The sequence below is a fragment of the Stegodyphus dumicola genome, chromosome 4 (assembly GCF_044657685.1).
Source record: "Stegodyphus dumicola isolate Sdum_Otavi_A_Nest chromosome 4, ASM4465768v1".
In the NCBI taxonomy this organism is placed as follows: Eukaryota; Metazoa; Arthropoda; class Arachnida; order Araneae; family Eresidae; genus Stegodyphus; species Stegodyphus dumicola.
Window position 1 is genome coordinate 140,144,295 of NC_140771.1, and position 9,906 is coordinate 140,154,200.

Here is a 9,906-nt window from a genome sequence, read left to right on the forward strand (position 1 = left end):
GATGAGAATGAATAATTCAGCCTGGCCATCCTCCTTAGAATCGATGGAGGAAACCGAAATAGATGTCGATAAGTTAGATTTTAAGAAGTCAGTTGTTATAAATGCAACTGTTGAAAATAGCCAAACTGAAAACGATTTGATCACAAGATACTCATCATTCATTAAATTAATTAGGATAACTGCTTTATGTTTAAGATTTATAAATAACTGTGAAGTGAACCCAGAGTTAAGAACAGACTTCATATGTGCTTCTGAATTAAAACATGCTACTGAAGTATTAGTACAACTCGTACAACCAACTGAATTTCGAAGGGAAATAAAGTGCTTAAAAAACGGACAATCTATTCCAAAAAATAGTAAAGTATCATCTCTCAACGTATGTCATGATTTACGACGATTTATTGCCAGAAGATCCAAACCAGCCGTAATCTGGAGTGACAACGCCACGAATTTCAAAGGTGCGAGAAATATTCGTTACTCATATAATGAAATTTTGAAATCTAACCCAATTCAAGGATTTAGTGTAGAAGAAGGAATCCAATGGAAATTTATCCCACCAGCTTCTCCACACTTTGGCGGACCGTGGGAAGCAAACATAAAATCAGTGAAACGGATTTTGTTAAGGGTAGCAAAATCAGCTATCATGAATTTTGAAGAGTTAACTACTTTAGTTACTCAGATAGAAGCAGTTCTGAATTCCCGCCCATTATCACCGCTTTCTTCCTATCCGAATGACTTATGGCCTTTAACTCCAGGACATCTTTTGACAGGAAAAGCTATGTTATCCTTTCATGAACCACATACTGCTTCGGATTCTCTTTCTTTTCATTCCAGATGGGAATTAGTCCAGAGGCTTCAAGCTAAATTTTGGAACCGGGGCATTCAGAGTATCTAAATCAACTACAGAATCGTGTTAAATAGAGCATTTCGCAGCCAAACATACAGATTGGTCAACTAGTACTGCTAAAGAACTCCAACTCCAATCCTTTGCATTGGCCATTGGGTCGCATTCAGCAAGTGTATCCTGGTCCTGATGGTCTGGTCAGAGTAGTTGAAGTTAAGACGTGTACAGGTGTTCGGCGAGCCAAAGTCATTCCTCTACCATTTAAAGAGTGAATAATATGAACTTAAAAAAACTTTTATTTTATATATTTTAATAATTTACCAATTTAATGTTTAGTTTAGTGTAATTTTATTGACTTTACACTTATCTGAATATCTGAAAATTGAAATGTAAACTCCATGGGAGTTTAAGCGGGGAGAATGGTAAGACCCGTGTAACGCTAGAGGGCGCTAAGAGCGCCTTGAGTGCGTTCAGGGAGTTGATGGAAGGTGTGACGCAGTGATGATGTAAGATTTCTGGGATTGTGATATTATTCTGTTTAATTAAATCAATTTATATTTTATTGATTTTTGATTTATTCATATTTGATGTGATATTGAACCACCATATATTCGAAAACTGGATTACCACTGAATCTTCAAACCATTGATGCCCACTGCTATTAAATCATAATTTTCATACGACATAGAATTAATGCAAAACACGTTCGTTTACTGTATTTATTTACATGCTATTAAGTAATTACATTAAAAATCTGCTTTAATGTATAATTTTCACACTAATATGAATATTGCTTGCATGCAAATAATTTTAGTGAATTGTATGTAAATTGTAGTAGCTGTTGTAAATCATAACACGGAACGCATCAAAATGCGATGTATCGCCAGGAAAATAGGGTTACAGGGGTAAGTTCATTTAACATTGAGGTAAACGGCTATCTTGCCAAATTGGCGAGATAGTACTAAGCTAGCGATGGTTTTGGCAATTTTTGATGCTAAATTTAATGAGATATTGTCACAAATCGTCAGGCTTGGCGTCAATTAGGCGACATCGTGGTCTGGTCCCTGGGTAACTGTATCCAGATCTATAACTGTAACTGTGTATGCCATCGAGCAATTTTGAGAAATCGAAGATACTGAACATTTCTTGAAGGACGGGCAAAGTTATATAAGACCGGAGAGGGCTTCAGTTTTCAGTGGAGCTTAGATTATTGAAAGCTCAGAGTATAGAAAGTTCAGGATACTGAAAGATCATCGTGTGAATTTACGCTTTCGAGGCTTTTTGTTTTCGATGTTCTTAATAGTTTGAAATGGTAATTATTGATTATGCTCTAACTATTGATTGTCATACTGAAAAGAGCTGTACATAATATTTTGATAACATGAAAGCATTATAAAGAAGAACACTTACATTTGGAAATATAATTTAGCTTTTAAGAAATTTTGTTCTATTTCTGTTTTTCAATCATGGAGCCTTTTGTGATAGTCTAACGCTGTTGCGCTTATAATAAATTTTAGTTGTAATCATTCTTTCTTACCCAGCTTAAACAAATTAAACAGTTTTAAAATATACATTTTTTAACAGTATTAATAATGGAAATTTCTTTTCCTCGTTTATCACTTTTATCGGCTTTCTTGATAAGATTTTTTTCAACCAAGAGTTAACCTGTGAAAGAGATTTTATTCTGGTGTATTTTTTGACGCCAAGCTGGTTAAGTTTGGCTTGGCCTCTTTCCTGGCAATTATTGTCTTTATAATCATTGCTTGTGCAATTAATTTTACATCCATTCATAGTTTTACTTATTTACTTTATTTACCCTATATTGAATTTCATTATTTGGGATTCGGAATATTTCACAATAACTTCTTATTATTTCGTTGATCCGGACACTAGGTGTCAAATCAGATCTGTAAAGCACTTGTAGGGTAAGTACAAAATCTCGAGACAAATTTCAAACATGTACATCCGCCAGCATTTAGACCCTTTTTTAAATTAAATTTATGGGGCACTGCATATATTTCAATAGTCGCTGCTACATTAAAGACAACTTTTAATTTTATGCCTACTATTTATAAGCATTAGTACTATACCAGACTATAATGCTATATGATTCTGTTTTCATGCAGTGTTTATTAATTAATGTCATTTTAAAATTTTATTTAGTCATTTGAAATGTAATAAATATAATTACCATTTTCTGTATTTGTTTTTATTTCATAATTCTCCTTTTACTTCAGAGAAGATTTTCAACTATAAAACTATGATGATTTTCAACCAGGATTTAACTGTGCTTCAACTATGATTTCAGATATGATTTCAACTATGATGCTGAAATTTTTATACTTAATGTTCAAACTATTTTTTATGGATTTTTCTCCATTATCTTTGATATGCGAAACAATTGCTAATCTGTGGTATAAACAGTGGTATAAACAGTGTAATCAGAATTACACTGTTTATACCACTGATTTTAGAACTCATCAGAGCGAAAAAGAATTCTTTTACTTTTAAATGAATTTTTTTCGAATCTTTAACATAATTTGCTGCTTTTAGGAGATTTTTCATAAGCTGCTTGATTTGTTTTCTACTTTGCATTTTAAACATCAAAAAATGCATTGTTAAAAAATTTCGAAATTTTCACGTTTCCTCCTGTTTTATAGAACACACTCTTCGCATTGTTTTACAAGAACAATGGCATTTTCTGATTATTCTCACCACCCTCCAAAAAATCGTCAACTTGCTGGTGACTAATTTTTCGTCACGATAATTCGCAGAAACCAAGAGTTACCTAACTAATTAGCTGACTTACAACTATTTGGTAAATGGTGGCGCAATTAAGAATTCTATAAAGAGCAGTGAACCAATAAAATTAAAAATGCAAGAAATATCTGTAAAAACATTTATTTCTTCTGAGAAATTCTTATGCAACTTTTTTTCGCTGTTTTTGCCGTCATGTACTTTGTTATTGCTCAGAGAATTACACAAATTCGGCACTGCGCACTAACTTCGATCCATAAAATTCGATCATTTTAGAAGCACAGTTTCAGGAAATTGCAAGTTTTTGTCTTCTGTACTGTTAGGCAAAACGTCATATTTGTGAAGGAAAGCACCACTTTCTTGTTCAATAGCCGGAACACTCATTATTCCTTATATATCCAAGTTTCATTATTCCTTATAAGACCAAAAAAAAAAAAAAAAAAAAAAAAAAAAAAAAAAAAAAAAAAACCACTCAAACGCAAAAATTAACATTAATCTGAAAAATAATTATTGCCGAACTTGAAGCTGGAAATCTGCGCATAAGTATATGATTTGGGTTACCACATTTACATATTTTGACGACACTGTCTGTTTTGCACAGGCACTACACTATAATACAATAAACTCATGAACAATGGATTGTATTATATCTCACTTTTATTCTCATTAATTTACATCGTTCATGGCCACTCGAAGCCAGGAATTCTCTCACACGCTCTTCGTTCACAATCTCATGTCACAAACTCCAAGAGCTCAAGGCGCATGCGCCGACGCTAGTAATGAAATGCGCGCGCAGGCGCAACATACCGCCCGCCTTGACATGATGTAATCATTCAAAATTAGATTTTACAATGAAAAATTACAAATTGACAATATGAAATACGAGTAAATAATTGTAAACATCACATAATAACATCAACAAATCAAATTACTATAATAAGAAAATATAATAATTAATTACAAACATACTTTTTGTTTAATTTGGCATAGGTAAAAGACAAATTTTATTAATTGATCTCTTAAAAATACCTCTTTTCGTTTTCACTGAAACTACTCTAACCTTATTGTCTTTACCTAAGAATATCTCTACGATTCTTCCAAGAGGCCAGTTACATACAGGAACATTATCAGGCTTTAAAATTACCATAGTTCCAACCTTAACATTGTCTTTTTCAAAGAACCATTTAGTTCTTCCTTGCATTGCACTCAAATAGTTATTTCTCCAATACTTCCAAATTGTTTGTACAATTTTAGCCAATTTTTGCCAGCTCTTTAATCGATTATCGTTAACGTTTAAAATATTAGGTTCTGCAATAGCCGTGATAGGTCTGCCTATCAGGAAGTGGCCTGGTGTCAAGATATCAAAATCCTCTGGTTCAGATGATAAAGGTTGCAAGGGCCTAGAATTCAAAATGCCTTCAATTTGAGCAATTACTGTAAGAAACACCTCATAGGTTAGTTTTAAATTGCCTACTACACGTTTCAAATGAAACTTAACAGATTTGACACCTGTCTCCCAAAGAACTCCATGATTGGGAGCTCTAGGGGGAATGAACGACCAATCAATACTCTCACTCGATAAATAATTACCTAATTCATCATCTGGTTTACTGACTAGCGTATTCAATTTCTTTAATTCTGCGTTACTACCAATAAAATTGGTTGCGTTATCTGAAAATATGCGTGCACACTTGCCTCTCCTGCTGAAAAAACGCTTTAAGGTTGCAATAAATGCTTGACTAGACAGGTCCGTTACCAACTCAAGATGGCAAGCTTTGGTAACAAAACAAACGAAAATGCACACATACACCTTGTTAAGGCGACCTTTTCTCTGATGTGGGTATTTTATAAAAAAAAAAAAAAAAAAAAATTCAAATCCAACACAATTGAATGGAAAATTCGGGTTGACACTTTCTTGAGGGAGTTGACCCATAAGTTGTTGACAGGGCACTGGTTTTGCTTTGAAACATACGACACACTCATGTACTATTTTTCTACAAGTGTTACACCCGTTTAAGGGCCAAAACCCTTGTCTAACAATAGACAGTAAGCCTTGTGGACCAATATGCATGTATTTCTTATAAAACATCACAATAATTAGATTAGTCAACTTATGATTCTTTGGTAAGATTATAGGAAATTTTCTATCAAAATTCAACTTACAATTAGCTAATCTGCCTCCAACTCGTAAAATTCCATATTGATCTAAAAATGGAAAAACACTTCTCACCTTGCTATCTGGAGGTACCTTACCCTCCTTTTCAAGGCTTGAGATTTCTTTTTTAAATTCACTATCTTGAATTAGCTTAATCAGTTTAAGTTCAGCTAATTTTAATTCTGAGCTCTGAAGAGGACCTGAAACTTTGTCCTTCCTCTTGCAGTTGTTTACAAACCTAAAAATAAAACTTAAAACACGAATTTTAGTGTAATTGTTACTTAAATTTAAGAAATCCTCAATGAAAGGGTTAGAATTCACATTAAGAAAAATATTAAAGTCACTAAGGATTTTGAGTTCGTCTGGAAAATCCTTCACAATGACTTTCACCGGAATTTCTCTATTTGGATAGTCGTCGTATCTCAGGAACAGAGGGCCTTTCCACCACATATCATTTTGTAGAAGTTTACTGGGATCCAAACCTCGGGATATAAGATCACTCGGATTTTCCTTTGATGACACATTACGCCATTGATGACCATTAGTCAACTCTTGAATTGTTGCCACTCGATTTGCAACAAATATCTTCAACTGGTAAGGCTCCATTGGTATCCATGAAAGCACGATCATGGAGTCACTCCACAGATAAACTTTGTTCACAGGAATCTCTAATGCAGATATTACTCTAACCATCTACCTTGCAAGTAGGACTGCCGCACATAGCTCCAGTCTCGGAATAGTAACTCGTTTAATAGGCGAGACTCTGGATTTACTCGTCACTAGACTTGTCTTCACTTCTCCATCTCTCGAACGGCACTTGCAATATATGGTTGCTCCGTATGCTACCTCAGAGTCATCTGCAAATCCATGAAGTTCCACATAGTCTACTTCTGCAATAAGAATAAACCTTTCAATTTCTATTTTACTTAAAACTTCCAGTTCAGTAGAGAACATCTTCCATTCATCAGCTTCCTTTTTTGGTAGTGGTTCATCCCAATTCAGCTTTAACAACCACAACCGTTGGAGGAATATTTTGGAGGAATAAACCAATCGGGTCAAACAATCTTGCAATTGTGGACAATATTTGTCGTTTGGTAACAACTATGTGATTATCGAGTTTCACTCTAAAACAGAAATAGTCTCTTCTAGACCTCCAAGACACTCCAAGTGTTGTAGATTCTGCTTCATTAGGAAAGGAATAGGAGTGATCTTCTTCCGCAAGTTCAGCATGATTAATGCACCACTTGTGCAGTGTCATTCCTGCACTCTTCAGTATTGCAGTTAACTGAGATTTAAGCTCCTTAGCTGTACTCAAAGATTCAGCTCCACTAAGCACATCAACCATATAAAAGTTTTTAAGTAAGACTGGCGCAGCTAAAGGAAATTTTGGACCTTCATCAATCGACAATTGTTTAAGAGTTCTCATAGCTAAGTATGGCGCTATACATTCTTCTAATATCCGCCGTAAATGCGAATGGGTACTTTAATATTGCTATTCTAAATCTAAGCATGATTGAAAAGAGATCATCTTGAATAACCCCTCCATTACGTTGTAAAGAATTTAGCGAAATTCCATTTGATGTTAAACATGATGCATTAAACACTGTTCTCAATTTAGTTGTTGTTTTTTGAGGTCGGTATATCCCATGATGTGGCATATAGTACACTACCCTAGGCTCATTTTGCTCATTAACCTCAGTCAAATGCCCTAGCTCTTCATACTCCTTTAAAAAATCCTGATACAGACTCAAATATTCAGGGTCTTTAACTAATCTTTTCCATAGGGAATTTAATCTCTCAAGGGCAAAATCTTTTGAATTTCCTAAGCAAATAGTTAGTGGCATTGTTACAATGTAACTCCCTTCTTCATTCCACTTATGAGTTTGCACATAATGTTCTTCACATATTGCTGTTTCTTTATTTTTTGGAATGGCTATTTCAACATTCTCTATTTCCCCAAATTTTCTCATTGTTTTTCGAAGTCATTAGATGTTTTCATTAACCCACAATGTACGCGCTCTTTTCTTCTGATGTAACGCTTCCCGACACTATAAACCCAACACGCTGTTTTGTAAAATAAGACTCGAGTTTTCATATCGAATTTGTTCAGATTTTAATATCTCAAAGAAAACCTCAGCTCCTAAAAGCATCTCTATACGTTCTGGAACATTAAAATTCTCATCAGCTAATTTTATGTTACAAAAATCCTGCATTTTAATATCAATTTTCCTTGAAGGAATCAAATCTTGCGTGATTTTTGGTACTACTAATAAGTCTAAATGTCTCATGTAACTTTTATCTTTATTGCTAATGCATGCCGAAACTCTTTTCCGAATTGTAAACAAGGAATCATTTAATCCGGAAATCGCAATGTTTACCTTCTCAGAATCAAAGTTGAATTTATTCGCCCAGTCTCTGCTTATAAACGATGAAGTACTGCCGCCATCAAGTAATGTTTTGACTGGATGTAGCTTACCCATACCATCACTAATAAAGCAAATAACCGTGCTCAGAAGAACACGTTTTCTTGGATCTGTTTACACTAGTCGCTGTAAGTAGAGTATTACCGCTGTTAGGCAGAAAGTCTGGCGCTAGGGGGGAAAGCACACTCGAACTACTCGCTGTTTCGGTTTTATTTTTTCCTTCTCTTTCGATGATTTATTTTCTACTGGAAAATGCAGTGTCACGTGGTGTCTTTTCCCTCAAATGGAACACGAAAACTTTGATTTGCAGTTTTTGACAGAATGATTTAAGGCTAGACAATTAAAGCATAATTTTTGACTTTTGATGATTTCAACCCGATCATTCACAGGTTGTTTCAAGAAATTCGGGCATTTTGCCAAAAAATGATTCTCCTCACAAAGAACACACTTTAAACCTTTTACATCGGCAAGGAATACCTTTGAAACATTTTTCGACGTTTTGTAATTGTTGCGAGATTTTTGAAAATTGTCCACACTTGCGGCAAGGAATTTTCCGCGAGATGTGAAAAATAAATCTGCTTCCTTAGCCATTTGTTGAGGCGGAAATCAACTTTCAGCTTGCCTTACAGAAATATGGGCTGACGTTTCTCGATCTAATGTCTCAAACAATTTGTCTGATACTATTAACTGCTTCAGAGTTTCAAAATCAGACACTTTTCTCAATTTTATGTAATATTCGAAATTTGTGGTTAATCGCGACACGAACTGCACATGGGACTCATTTAGGCGTTGAGTCTTTTTAAAATTTTCTAAAACAATTTAAAATGTGTAGGTTCGAATTCTTTTAGAATAATAGCTTTTACATTTTCATAGTCACTTACTTAGCTCCTCATCTCTAATATACACGATAATGTTCGAAGCCCGTTCCCCTAACAAGTTTAACAATATTTCCGCTTTAGATTTCTCAGGCACATTTTTTGCCGCGAAAGCTCTTTCTAAAGACGAGAAAAAATAACTCCAGTTTTCAGGTTTACTCGGAACCTTCAATGTTACTGTTCTTATACTTTTAATAAGAGAATCTAAGGAGAATTTTATAAGAGAAACTTTCTCTTTTAGTTTCGTTTTGATCGTTATTAACACTTTTGGTTTTAGCTCGCAATCGAGCAATTTCCAGTTCTGTTTTACATCTCTCTAATTTAATTTGTTCTAACTGTAATACTTTAGCTTCTTCAGATTTACGATGCTCTACCCAACTGTACGAATTACCCAACTCTATTACCGAATTTGGATCGGATTTAAAAGCTTTACTACTTTCAATCGCTAAATTTAAATCTGTAACAGTTATCTTTTCACTTAATTCTATATTCAGTTCTAAAGCTAATAGCTTTAAATCCTCTTTAAGTGCACCTTTTATCAACTTTGTACTCTTAATGAAATAACACAAGATAATAAGTAATTCTTCTCAATTACTTAAACACAGTAACACAGTATATAAATTTTCTCAAAACTCTTACACAGTATCTCAAAATAGCAAAATGGCACTTTATTCTTAAATCGAAACTGCTGACTTATTGTTAATAACTCATAATCCATAGATCTCTGGCCCATGACGGACCACGATGTTTTGCACAGGCACTACACTATAATTCAATAAACTCATGAACAATGGACTGTATTATATCTCACTTTTATTCTCATTAATTTACATCGTTCATGGCCACTCGAAG